The sequence below is a fragment of the Trichosurus vulpecula genome, chromosome 4 (genome assembly GCF_011100635.1).
Source record: "Trichosurus vulpecula isolate mTriVul1 chromosome 4, mTriVul1.pri, whole genome shotgun sequence".
Classification (NCBI taxonomy): Eukaryota; Metazoa; Chordata; class Mammalia; order Diprotodontia; family Phalangeridae; genus Trichosurus; species Trichosurus vulpecula.
Window position 1 is genome coordinate 53,919,889 of NC_050576.1, and position 13,473 is coordinate 53,933,361.

General features: G+C 44.6%; 1 pseudogene; it reads left to right on the plus strand.

Annotated features, from left to right (window-relative positions):
- The first annotated feature begins 714 nt into the window (after positions 1–714).
- On the plus strand, positions 715–12,886 carry LOC118846721 (annotated as a pseudogene).
- Positions 12,887–13,473: the final 587 nt, after the last annotated feature.

Here is a 13,473-nt window from a genome sequence, read left to right on the forward strand (position 1 = left end):
GTCACAGGGTGGTTGTAAGAAAAGTGCCTTGTAAATGGGAGCTGTTATTATTATGGTGCACGAGGGGACTCTAGGGAAGAGTGCTTTTCATATTTTTCCATTCTCTCTCTGAATTAGGACTGGGCTGTGGGGTAGGCCCTTTGAATAACCAACAGCTCACATTCATAAAGAGCTTTGAGGCTGACAAACCACTTTAAATTTTGTCTCTTTATATATACATATATATGATGCATACACATGCTCTCTCTCTCTCTCTCTCCACACACACACACACACACACACACACACACACACACACACACACACACACATACACACACACACACACTTCTACTTCCAGTGCAACTTACATCTTGGGTTCCACTTAGGCAAGGGTGGGGTAGTTTGTTTGCTATCTAGTAGATTTCTCTGAATTTAGAGTTGAGTAATCAGTTGATCCCAGCTGTGTGGGTGTTTGGCCAGGAAATATTGCATATTGCTGGCAAAAAGGGAGGGAGCAGAAAGAAGGGGGACTTCAGTGGGAGGAGGGTAGGTGACAGATGCTGGAGGGGAGAAGATTCTGAGCTAGCAGGCCAATGCTCATTTCTTCTTTTAGAAGAAATGTCCTCTGGAGTGGACATGCTAGGATTGGTGGGACAGATGTGTAGTACTAGTTCCTGAACCTGTGCTGTTTGGAATCCACTCCTGTCATCCCCTGCCTGCCATGAGGGGACCATGGGTACCGGAACCTGCCACCAGAACCAGCTCTATGCTGCCATGGGTAACACTGTTGTGTCTAGGTGAGTCTAAGCTTAATGGAACAGAAAATGGAGGTACAAAGACAAAGGGCCTATTCTAGCTCAGGCCTTGTTTAGGGGCCTAACTTAAGAGAAAAGTATAAGTGGGCAAGATGGAAAGAAGAGGGAGGGTGGGAGTGGGAAGGGGCTAAAAAGAACCTGTTCCTTAGAATCAGGACAGAGTAGACATGTTAAAGTTGCTGGACTGTCCTCTGCCAGGCATGCTGATTCTTATAGCTTGCCCTAGGCCATGTCAAATTCTTGTTTGGGTGTCCTCTCCTGACCAGGCACCTGATAGTTTTTCTTTCTCCTTCCTAATGTGGCCTTCTCTTTGAGAACCTGACACTCTCTGTGGTATAAATGGCTCACAACAACTCAGTGTTAGACAGATATCTCCAGGATGTTTCTATTTTAATAATCGCAGTGGAATTAAATTGCTTCAGTCAAGAGGTGGTTGAAGGTGCTTCTCCCTGTGTGGCTCAAATCATGAAAGTCTGCTGTTGTTTGCTTCCTCTCCTGTGGCTAAAGCTGGCTTTCCTTGTTGAGGGAAGAGAAGTGTTTATTTGGGGACCTGGGGATTAGGGAGAATCCATTTTCAGTAATGCAGGAACAGCAGATTGTGGGGCTTGAAGAATGAAGAGAACTGTGTTTATTTCCTTCAGATGTATAGGCACTGCCTGGAATGGAAGGCAGTGGTGAGGTAGGACGTGTACATAGGGCTTCCCCAAAACATGTTAGCACACTTTTAAGCTCTAAGCTCTGACTCTGGATCAAAGACTCAGAGTTGGAAGAAATCTTAGTGGCCACGTGGATGCCCCTTTTTCTTCCCCCATTTTTCAGAAGAAAAAGATCAACAACAACCCAAGGCCAAAAAAGCTGAATGATTTGTCCAAGGTCACAAAGGTAGCGGAGCCATCATTTGACCTCAGGTCCTCTGACTCCAAAGCCACACCAGGCCTCTGATTTTGGGGCAAATTCCTCTTCTTTCCTCTTTTTTTTGGTGGGGGTTGTCATCTCTAGATCAAATTTTAAGTTTAGATGAGATTTCCTACCCCACCCAGGCCAAAATCCATGCTAGAGGCTCCAGGCCTGTCCACAGTGGGTCATCGTAGATACTCCTCTACTCCCCAAATGTCATACTTGTATCTGGACAGATTCCTGGGTGTTCCCTGGCTCTATCCACACCAGGCACATTTTGGTTCACCACGACCCCTGGACATATTTCAGTAATGGGACAGAAGCAGAGAAATGTCTAGATGTGATTACGGGCAGTGCTTGGTTGTGAAAGTGAGGGAGAACAAAGGCTAGAATAGAAGTTTAGAGCCTAAAAGGACCTGAGATGCCATCTATTCTAGTCCCATTTTATAGATGAAACTCAGGCCTTGAGAAGGTTTAATGTCTAGCCAAAGGTTCCACAGTTAGTAAATGGCAGAGCCTGCGTTCCATGAACACTTGGTAAATGAAGGGACTTTCTTGAGATCACACTGCCATGTCTCCTGACTTTCAGACCAGTTCTTCTGTCCAAGACTCTTGGATATCTGCAGTTCTGCCCATTCTTCACTTCTGTCTTTCTGTCTACATGGGGGGAAAGTTCTGATTTTCCTGCACCTTCCCTCTGTACAGTCTCTGAACATCTAAACATCCCTGGCCTTGTTCCCCTGTTCAGACAAGGATCCAATTCTGCCTTTGCACTAAGAACAAGAGCTAGCATTTAAATGGCACTTTAAAGTTTGTAAAGGGCTTTACATGGACTCATTTGATCTTCACCACAACCTTGTGATGTAGGTGCTGTCATTGTCCCCATCTTAGAGATGAGGAAACGGAGGCAGACAGTGCTAAGAGATTTGCCCAGGATCACACAGTTAGTAAGTGTCTGAGGTCTAGTTCTCAGCTCAGATCTTCCTGCCTAGGCCCAGTGTTTTATGCACTGAACCACCTGGTTAAATCCTGACTACTGACCAATCCTATTGCAGCCCCCATAGCCTTTCCTAGTACTTAGAAGCATAACCAGTAATATGGAAATATGTTTTGCATGATTTCACATGTATAATTGATATCACATTTCTTGGAAAGGAGGGAGAGAATAGAGAACCTAAACTTTGGGGAAAAAAGAATATTACAAATAAATAAATTACAAATAAAAAACAAAGAAAAGAAAAAGCATAGTCAGATACAGCCAGTCGCCCAGAGACTCTCCTTCCTTTGTCCTTCTCCCTGTTCCTGAGCACTCTTAGATTAAATCCTACTCTCAAGAAAGGATTTAATTCAATAAACCCATTGACACTGAGGTGGGAAGAGGTTTGCATTTTGAAAGGGAACAAAACATCAAGCCCCAGCACGGTCTCTGATGGTGGCATTTCAAATGCCACTGAACAAGCAGTATGTTGTTTTCTTATCTGGTTGAGGGGAGGGGAATTCCAGTGCCCCTGGAATCACTCTGATCCCAGGCGGCTCTGAGGAACACTGGGGAAAGGCTGCACAACAGGCTTCTTTGGGTCCCTCTCCTGGCTAGAGGAAGTTCCAGCTGTCTGGCCCCTGGGGCACCTGCCCTGGTCTAATCCCTGCTTTCTGGTCTCTTGCAGCTCCAGCCATCAGGAGTAAAGGTAAGTTCTGTATTCAATGTTGGCTTCTTTTTTTGTTAACCACCCTCTGCCCTGCCCTTCCTGAACATTGATATCAGTATAGTATAGGACATATCAGTACAGCCAGGACAGTAGCTCCTATCCTCACTGGAGCCTTGCACCCACCTGATTAAAGGCAGAGTGAGACTTTAGTGCCAACACTGAAGCAGTTGTCGCTGAGATAACTCTCCTCTCCCAGCAACTACTACCCAAAGCTCTTTGTTCCCCTTTCTACTGCTAGAGACTCAACCCTCTTCCTCAGGAGTCTGTTCAGTCATGTCTGACTCTCCTTCTTTAGTGTGTCTCCATTTTACAGATGGGGAACTGAGGCAAATAAGGGTGAAGTGACTCACTTTCTGTCACACAGCTAGTAAGTATCTGAGCCTGGATTTGAATGCAGATCTTCCTGCTTCCAGGCCCAGTGCTCTATCCAATGTGCCACCTAGCTACTCTAGAAACTTGTTTTTCAGTTACAAAGTCACAGGAAGGATATACCCTCCAAAGAGGACTATTCTGCTTAGGTGTGTCCCCACAGTTTTCTATGTTTGAGTGAATTGTTGTTGTTTAGTCTTGTCCACATCTTCACAACATTTGGGATTTTCTTGGCAAGGACACTGGAGTGGTTTGCCATTTCTTTCTTCAGCTCATTTTACAGATGAGGAAATTGAGGCAAACTGGGTTATGGGGCTTGCCCAGTGTCACACAGGTAGTAAATGTTTGAAATCTGATTTGACCTAAGGACTTCCTGACTTCAGGCCTGGGGCTCTATCCACTGCCCCACCTAGCTGCCCTTCTGAATTTGAGCAGTTCTTGCGTTTATATGCCATTTCTTCTGTATCCCTGGGCTTGTGTGTGTTTCACTCCCTGATCCATGGAAAGAAAAGTCTGCCATCTACTATCCATTTGACTTCATTATTTAACTGCTCCAAGCCTCAGTTTTCACATCTGTGAAATGAGCCCATTGGACTCACTAGATAATCTTTGTGATCCCTTTCAGCTCTAAATCTTATGATTTAGGATCAAATGACAGAATGTGTGTAAAATGCTTAGCACAGTACTTGGCACACAGTAGGCACTTAACAAATGTTTGTTTTCCATCCCCACTCCCCATGGCTTGTCTGGATTTTGTGTGTCTGTGGTTGCTCTGAGGTTGTCAACATCGTTAATGGGTCATGGATGACAGCTGGGAGGGGTCATCTAGTCCAACTTCCTCATTTTCCAGGTGAGGAAACTGAGTGCAAGAAAGGTTAACTGAGTAGCCCAAGGTCACAAACTAGTAAGTAGATAAACCAGAATTTGAACACAAGATCCTTGAATGCAAAGCCAGCATTCTTTCTCCTGCCCCAAGTGATCTCTAAATGTCTGTGTCTGTGCTGTGTGGGTCATGTCAAATCAAGTCAGCAAGTATTAATTATGTGTGTGTGACATCACAGAAACTAATGATTGTTGGGGATACAAAGAAAGGCACAAACAATCCCTTCTCTCAAGGAGCTCACAGTCTGTGGGTGCTGCTGCCGACACCATGTTGTGTATATGCATTGTGCATTGTACATGTGTCTGTATCTATTATACTTAGATCTTGGGTCTGGGTATTATGTCAGCTGAGAGGGTTGGAGGAGGAGGTATTGTGGGCAGAGATTCAGATGCTCTGAGGACGCTGGCAGCTAGTAGGGGCTGGGGTGCCTGACCTTGGAATGTGACTCTCTCCTTCTTGCAGGAAGAATATTTCTTCTGTAACTGGATTCCACTCCTTCCTACAAAGCCATACTGACTGTAGAGACTTTCAGGGTTTCGTCTAGATTTTGGAGATTGAACTTACAGATCATTCACTCTTATTTCCCTGAGATGGGTTCTCTTTGAGCAGAAGATGATGACTGTTGTTGTATTTGTTAGTTTTTTACCAATCAAAAGGTTCCTAGGGGATCTTTAGGGAACTGTCCATGCTTCTGGAAAGACCCTATTGGCTTCATGACTCAGTGTGGCATCAACGTGTGAGAAAACTGCCACCAGTAGTTGACCCCGCTCTGACTTTTTGTCCACTCCACACCCTCTAAACACCCACTGTGTGCTCCATTCTATTCTCTGTGCCTGTCACTGGTGTCCTCCCCTCAGATCTAGGATTTGATGCCTCCTCGGAGGCTCCTTTTCTTCATTCCCATCTCCTCTCTACCCTCATTAGGTCCCCCTAGGGCAGTACTGACCCTGGAACCCCCATGGTTCAATGTGCTCCAAGGGGACAATGTGACTTTGACTTGTGAAGGGTTCCAGTCCCCTGGACAGGGTTCCATTGAATGGTTCCACAATGGGTCAGCTATCCCCATCCACCAGGACTCCTACTTCATCCCTGCTGTCAACATGGAGAATAGTGGGGAATACCAGTGCCGGACACAACACGGTGATCTCAGCAACTCTGTGAAACTACAGGTATCTAATGGTAAGTGAAGGGTAAGGAGCCTCCAGTAAGGTGGAGGGGGAGGAGAATGCTTGAAATCTGCTTACAATACAGCCTGGAAAGGGACACGCCCTGGTAGAACTAATGTCATTGTTGTTACAAAATGGCAAGAAATATTATTGTTACAAAATGGCATAGTTGGTAGGATCTGAAAATTAAAAGGAAAGTATGGGGGTGGGATAATTGTTTATTTCCCAGTTGTAGTAACTATGATTCTGTGGAGCCTGGAACAGGAGTGGAGAGCTTCTTATATGTGGAGCTTGGCTTTCTCAGAAACGGAAACTTTGGTCAGAGCCCCTGGAAACTACTGTCAGTCAGGAACAGGCAGAACTTGAAATGTAGCAGTCCTGCTGAGCTGAGAGAGAGGAGCAGGAGCCGCCTGTATGTGAATCCATTCAAGTGCTGGGAGCAGGTGGCCCACGGAAAAAGGGACTTGGGTCTTGAAAGTCGACCTAGGGTCAAGATGAAAAGAGGACTTTACTTGGACACTTTGTATTGACTGAGGAGATTGTAACTTGTTGTGACCTGGGGATGGATGGTATTTGTATTTTCTGCCACCCCTTAAGGATGACATGTTGTGCTAGCGAAGACCCTCACCTGGGACCCCCTGCTTGTGGAAACAAGTATTTTGAGGAAGGCTACTGAATGATGTTTTGCTTAAGGGTGTTGCTATGAATGTTATGGTTAAGTTTATTGAACAATGATATATGCTGGGTGGGTGTTCTGAGAAATGCTATAGGGTATCCTGAATGATGTTTTATTTAAGACTGTATGGCCCACTTTAGTAATAAGTTATTATGTGATGGGCTCACAAAGTATAGTGCCTCTATTTGTTCCAGGTCCATGCCCATTTAGATTGTAAGGCCAAGGATCCTAGAGGGGTGGAATTAAGGGCAAGAAAGTGGGACTTTTTATTGTTTTTCCTTTTAGAGTGCTTCTCAGCACTAACACAATCAAGTGCCTTTGACTGAGTCTTGCCTGTGTTTGTAGGAAGGACCACACCCTTTTTCTAATTAGGTCAGGAGAGGTATGAAGCTCTCAAGAGGTGTGAAGCTCTCTGACCCTGAAGAAGTATATATATACTCTGAGGTTAGCATTTTATTTGGGGCTCACTCATTGCAAGAGTGTTGAGGTGGAGACTCTGGGTAGCCATTAAGAAGCCCCAGTGGCTTTGAAAACCCAGATGTTGGTCTTTATCTTTCTGGTACTTATGTATGTAATGTTTTGGTCAGATAGAAGCCTATCTGTTGATTTGTGCTATTTTGCTCTGTTTATAATTTCTCCTTGTAATTCCTGTTTGTGTTTTCTCTGAAGTTCAGCCTTAGTAGCAATTTAGATTTGAAGATCTTTCTCACCCATTAATAGTCCATGTGACCCGCTTACATCACAGGAAGCCTAAATTATATGTGGTGGGAAGACCTTCCTAACAGAAAAAGGAAGTTATGTCACAGGAAATGCAGAGAGGGAGATAGAGAGACCAGTTATGGCTGCTAATGGCCACTGTTGTGATAGTGCTGAACAAACTATACTGTGAGGTTGTTTTGGGGAAAACCCCAGCAGGGGGTCAGAGAGGTTTGGGGTTGGTGAGGCTCCATGTTGTCATATTGTGTAGTGAATGTTTTACTGCTCTGACAGATTGGATAAATGGCTTGTGGGATCTGGTTCTCTGGTGTCTGAATAAACGGTTTACTTCTTCTACCTTCTATGTGGACAGTCTCATATACTTTGTGATACAGAACTACATAGGCATTTTGACAATTATCATCTACATTATTATCATTGCCTTACTCATACAACAGGGTGCTGACTTTTTCCCCTAAACTAAGTGAAGGATATATGCATGTTTGATTAAAGTGAGACTATAAACCCCTTTAAGCTGCTTTCCTTGGAAAAGCAGATCAAAGAACCTGTGATAGCAGCCCTCCTGTGTGCTGGTGTTACTGGTTTTAAACAGCCACAGTAGTAGCAAGTAGCATTGTTGTTACACTGCTCCAACTATATGAAGACTTCTGCCAGTGGAATGGATGGATAAAAACACCTTGTCCCAACAGACATGAAAGTGGCTGAAGCAGGCACTGTGCAGTGCTTAGAGCTTGGTCGGAGATCGAAGATGCCAGGGTCATCCACTATATCCTGGGCCCTTGTCAGTCCTCCTACCTTTTGTCTTGCCATGGGACTTTGATGACTCTGGAAGTGAGAGTGCATATGATGACTTTGTGCAACTCCACCACTCTTAAATTGAATTCACCCCTGAGCTAAGACATCAACCTAAGATTGGTGCACTTTGAAAAAAGTACCAACAACAGCAATAACAACATGTGAGCAGATTCTAGCAAGTGTCATTCTACTCATCTCCTGGCCAGGTTCAGTGACTGGAATCACTGTTCAGAGTCAGGATCTGCTTTTCTTTGTCTTTGCAGATGGCAGGATGTCTTAGATGGCCCAAGGCTCTAGGACAAGCTGAAATGTCCTGAGCCAATGGCATTTGTGTTTATCTTTCAGATTGGCTGCTACTCCAGGTAGAGAGACTAGAATTCACAGAAGGTGACACTATGACCCTAAGGTGCCACAGTTGGAGGAACAAACCTCTGCACAAAGTCACATACTACCACAACAACCAATCCTTAAAGTTTCACAATCGGGCTTTCAATCATATTGTCCATCAAGTGGACTGTACTCACAGTGGATCCTACTACTGTCAAGGAAACATAGGGTGTACTACCCATGTATCTGCAGCTGTGGTTATCACTGTCAAAGGTAATAATACTTGGCCAAGGCATTTGAAGGGGACAGAGACACACCTAGGACTGGGATTATGTGGTTCTTATGGGGAGGACAAGGAGATGCTACAAAGAGAGACTAGGAATAATTGACATTTAGGTAGTATTTTCAAGTCTAAGTCTTTCATACATGTGTCGTTTAATCTCCATGAAAAATAAAACTGACCCCCAGGCATTATTATGACTGTTATTATCATTTTAAATGTAAGATATTGAGGCTCAGAGAGGTGTGACATCTCCATGACAACACGGCAGCAGGACTTGAACGAGGGTCTTCCTTATTCCAAGCCCAGCACCATATACACTGTGTCATACCACTCCCTCAATAATTCCAGTTGAGTCAAAGAGCCACGGAGAGTCATGGCAGTCCCACTATGTGGCAATCAGGTCAGATGGGCAGGGTTTTTAGCAGTCCTAGTCAGAGGTCCAGTCCCTTTATGCTCACCTCCTTTGGAGTGACAAACTTTAAGAAGACAGCTGTTCAATGACTCTTGAGATGACCCCAGAATATCAAAGGAAGCCCCTAAGTTGGGGGAGAAGATCATTCACATATAAAACTTATATCCTGTACCTATCCTGTACCATCTCCCAGGCCGCCTTCTTCAGGATAGTTCTGTATCCAGGTAGAGACTGTGTTAAGACTGTGCAAATGGCCTCTCCTTGTAAGAGAGGCCTGAGGAGTGTTCTTTTCTTCAGACTCTGGGGGTCCTCTACAAGGTTATGAGTGAAGGCCTCCATCAGAAACATGAAGGAGCCTGGATTAAGTCAACAAAACATATACAAGTACTTATTAAGTGTCAGGTACTGTACTATGTTAGGCTCTGTGGATGCAAAGAAAGAAAAAAATAGTCTCTGACTTTTAGGAGGTGACAACCTAATGAGGGAGACATCATCTAAGCAACTCTGTATAATCAAGATATATAGCACCAGTTGGAGCTCATCTTGGAGGAAAGGTAGTAGAATTAAGGGGGACTGGGGAAGGCTTCTTGCAGAAGGTAGGATTGGAGCTGAAACTAAAAGAAGCCTAGAAAACCAGGAAGCTGAGACTAGAAGCATGCTTGGCTACTAAAGATAAGTGAGGAGTAACTGGGAAGCCTGGGGTGACTGATTTAGCAACAATGGATGGTAAGGAGATAATAGAGGTAGGGAAGAAGAAGTGCTGTTTATCTTGAGATCTCTTTCTCCCGAGGGCAGAAGGGAAGATGAGCACCATGAAAGTGGTTATAATAATATTGCTCCTGGTGATTGTGATTGGTATAATTGCTGCTGCTGCCCTGTATTTCTTCAAGAAAATCTAAGAACCAGGTATGTGGTTCCCCTTGGTTTCTTATATAATGTGCTCTCTTCTTGGCCAAGATCCCAACCTTGTCCTTCCTCAGACCCTGGATCAGGACCATTGTTTCACTGGCCTAGGGAATCCTTAGCCATACACATACGTACAACTGCAAGATTCTTTAACACAGCAGGGGAGTTCTTTTGTTCCACAGATACTGGAGTCAGGAGCTTGGGGATGGTCCTTTACAAATCTAATAAGTAAAAAGCATCACAATTTATCACATGAAAAACCTAACTTGATGAAGAAACAAATATATGATAAGAGAAATAGTAAGTAACAGGAATAAATATAGTCTCTGAGACACATTATAATCTAGACTGAGTGACCTCTGAGACACACCCCCAACTATTCCACTTAGTTATCAGCTTTCTCATCTCTTTGGAGAATCCTCTAGACTTACTAATGACCACTTCCTTTTCCTTGGGCTGGAATTATCCCAACTGCATTCTTCAATGGTGCCCTTAGTCAGACAGGCTGTGGGGGAGGGTGTGAAAATGGGAAGGCAAAGTTTGTGATTTCAGAGGATCACAGATTAAGAGAAGGAAGGGATCTAACAATGTCTCCTGACTTTACAGATGAGGTAGTGGGGGCCTAGAAAGGTTAAGCAGCTTCTCTAGCATCACAAATAGAAAGAGGCAGAGACAGAATTACAGTAGTCCTCTACCTTCCAATCTGGCCTCTTTACACCACACTTGGCTGCCTTTTTCTTTCTCCCCATGCTTCCAACCAGATTTCCCTGAGTAACCTGAGTGCTACTTTGAGGGGCCTCTGTGATTTGCAGCTGAACTCTCAGGGAAAGTGGGAGTCTTAGTCTCTCCTGGCAGTGGAACGGGGGAGGGATGGAAGGTGGTAGTGGCTCAGCCACTGTTTAGTCTTGGACACAGACTTCTCTCCACATGAGATGACGATTAGTGCTTCCCCACCTGACCCATCACCTCTCCCGGCTTGAGATCTGGAGTACAGAAATGCGAAGGTCTTTGTGCTTGTTTATCTCCCATTGTCTCAGAAAGTATCACATTGAGTGGTATGTGATGGCATTAAAGGGGTGTCTGTTTCTCCTTTAATCAAACACTTTTCCCGGTCCTTGGTCCTGAGGTGCATGACTCTATCCCATTGTCTCGCTGGCCTTATATGTGCCCTGCCTTAGCTCTCCCAAACAATCCTAAACACAGGGAACAAGGAGAGAATCTCCCAGAGGAACCAAGTGAGTACAGATAGCCCTGTCATTAACTGTCCCAGTGTATGGTGGGACACACATACACCTTGCCCTGTTTGGTACAGCAAGGTGAACTGGGGGTTGAAGAAAAGGAGGCTTGCGGGAGTTCAACAGAGCTGCAAGGAGGGCAGAAGCTCAGCTCTCGTGGTCAGCTCTGTAGCACAGCTAGGACAACATTTTAGTTGGGGAAAAGTGAGGATATTACATGGCAAAGCCTACACAACCAGGAGTTCAGGACAGTGCTTCTCAAGAAGGGGAGTAAGAGGTATCTAGGGCTAGTATGGGACTCTCAGGAGCACTGTGAGGCCTGTTGTGAGGAGAAGGCAGATAGTTATACAAGTTAATCCTCGCAGTAACCCTGTGAGTTAAATAGTTTTTAAAATTTATTTTTAAAAACTTTTTAATTTCTATTTCATTTATTATATAATATATGTATATTACAATTCCTACATTATGTATTATATTACTTATTATAAAATGCATTTACTCTATTATTTTTTATCCCCATTTCTCAGATGAAGTGACTGAGATTCAAAAGGATCATATGATTTGCCCAAGATCATAAAATCACAGGATCAGAGATCATTTAGTCCAATCCCCTCATTTTACAGATGTGGAAACCGTGGCCCATAGAAGTTAAGTGACTTGCTGTAAAGCACATGGTGGCAGAGCTCTGCTTTGACTCCAAATCAAGCCTTCTCGCCAGTACACCATATGCAGATCCTAAGTGGTAGAAGTAGAATTCAAATCCAGATCTTCTGGGTTCAAATCCAGTGTCCATTGGTAGAAGACAAAGATGTTCAGCTAAGGAGGGTGAGGAGTCAGGGCTCTGGAGTGGAGGTGTGTGGCCGACCCAGCAGCAGCTGTGGGGCCAGGAGGTAGGGCTAGCTCAGGGAAGGAATCTGGCCAACTTGCTCTTGGCTTGCAGAAAGGGCCTGAGGAAGGGCAAGCTTGGATCTTTTTTTTAATTATAGATGATTGAGTTGTACTTTTTAGCTTCTCTCTTATGTATACAAACAGCAGCAACAGTATCTCTAGAACTTTATAAATGCTTTAATGTAACAATGCTTGGGGCTGACAACTTTTCTTTTCATTCACAGCCAACACTCCTGATGAGACAGGAAAGACTAAGGGAACTGCGGTGCCTCAGCTCCTTCCCGGCACACTGCACCCCTTCCTCTTTTCCCCTTTCTTACTTAACTCCTATGTTTCTCTCTTGCTCCATCTGTTCTGCTCTACACATCCCACCTCCCCAGGTATTCCTCATCTCCCTGTTTTCTCTAGGTGGAGATTTCAGTGTCTTATTCATCTGTAAAGTACAGAAGTGTCAAGATATTAGGAGATACCTGAGAAGCAAGTGGTATCCTAAGCTGGAGTTAACAACAATCCTTTGCGCTCAGCCTCTGGATGATGTCACTCTCTGGCAAAATCATATAATTATTGCATTGCTTTCACCAGCGTCAGATGTTCTCAGAGCTCGGACAAGTTTTAGTCATGAAGCCTCACTATGAATCAAACTCGTCATGTTGTTGTGGTTACCCCTCTTTGTCAGGGTTACAGCTCACTGCACAGCCACTGGTATAAGTGTTGAGATTTGGCCACACCAAAGCGGGTCCCCCAATAGGGACGGGGGCCGGGGCACTTCTGTCCTTGCTTGTAAGCTGTTTTCCTCACTTTAAAATAAAACTTCTGTTTGATTCCTGTCTCTTCTGTCTCTGGTGTGCTCTGTTCAGCTCTGGCCACTCTCAAGTTAGAAGTTGATTCCATGCAGTTAACACAGGTAATCCTGAGGAAGAAGTATCAGGACACTCAACTTATCAGAATCACCCCTAGTGGTGACCACCTCTAACTCTCCCTCAGTGGCCTTAACCTGCTTGTTCCCACAAGCACCAGGTTGAGGGATCTGGTGGACCTAAGGCTAGAGACCAGCAGCTTCCTGAGTCAACTTTGCCATTACAGGAAAATGGATTTGAAAATCTCTTTTGCAGTTGTCTGTGTGAATCCTAAACTGCTTTTAAGGACTTGGAGGCAATTGACTGTCAGTGTTTACACTGCCTGTCTCTGCTGCCAGCATCTACCCAACCCAAATGACTCCATGTCCTGAATCACTCTTGCACAGTACTCTGGACAATCCCAATTCTCTCGGTCCCTTTAGAGCAACTGCTCTGCCCCCTCCTGACACTGCTCTATCCCTAGGGCAGGACTTGGCTGTAGAGGCAGTTTTTTCCTTCCATAGGTGTTGGGGTGGGGCAGGAGGTAGCTGAGCATGGTTCCCCTTAGGTCAGGATGATC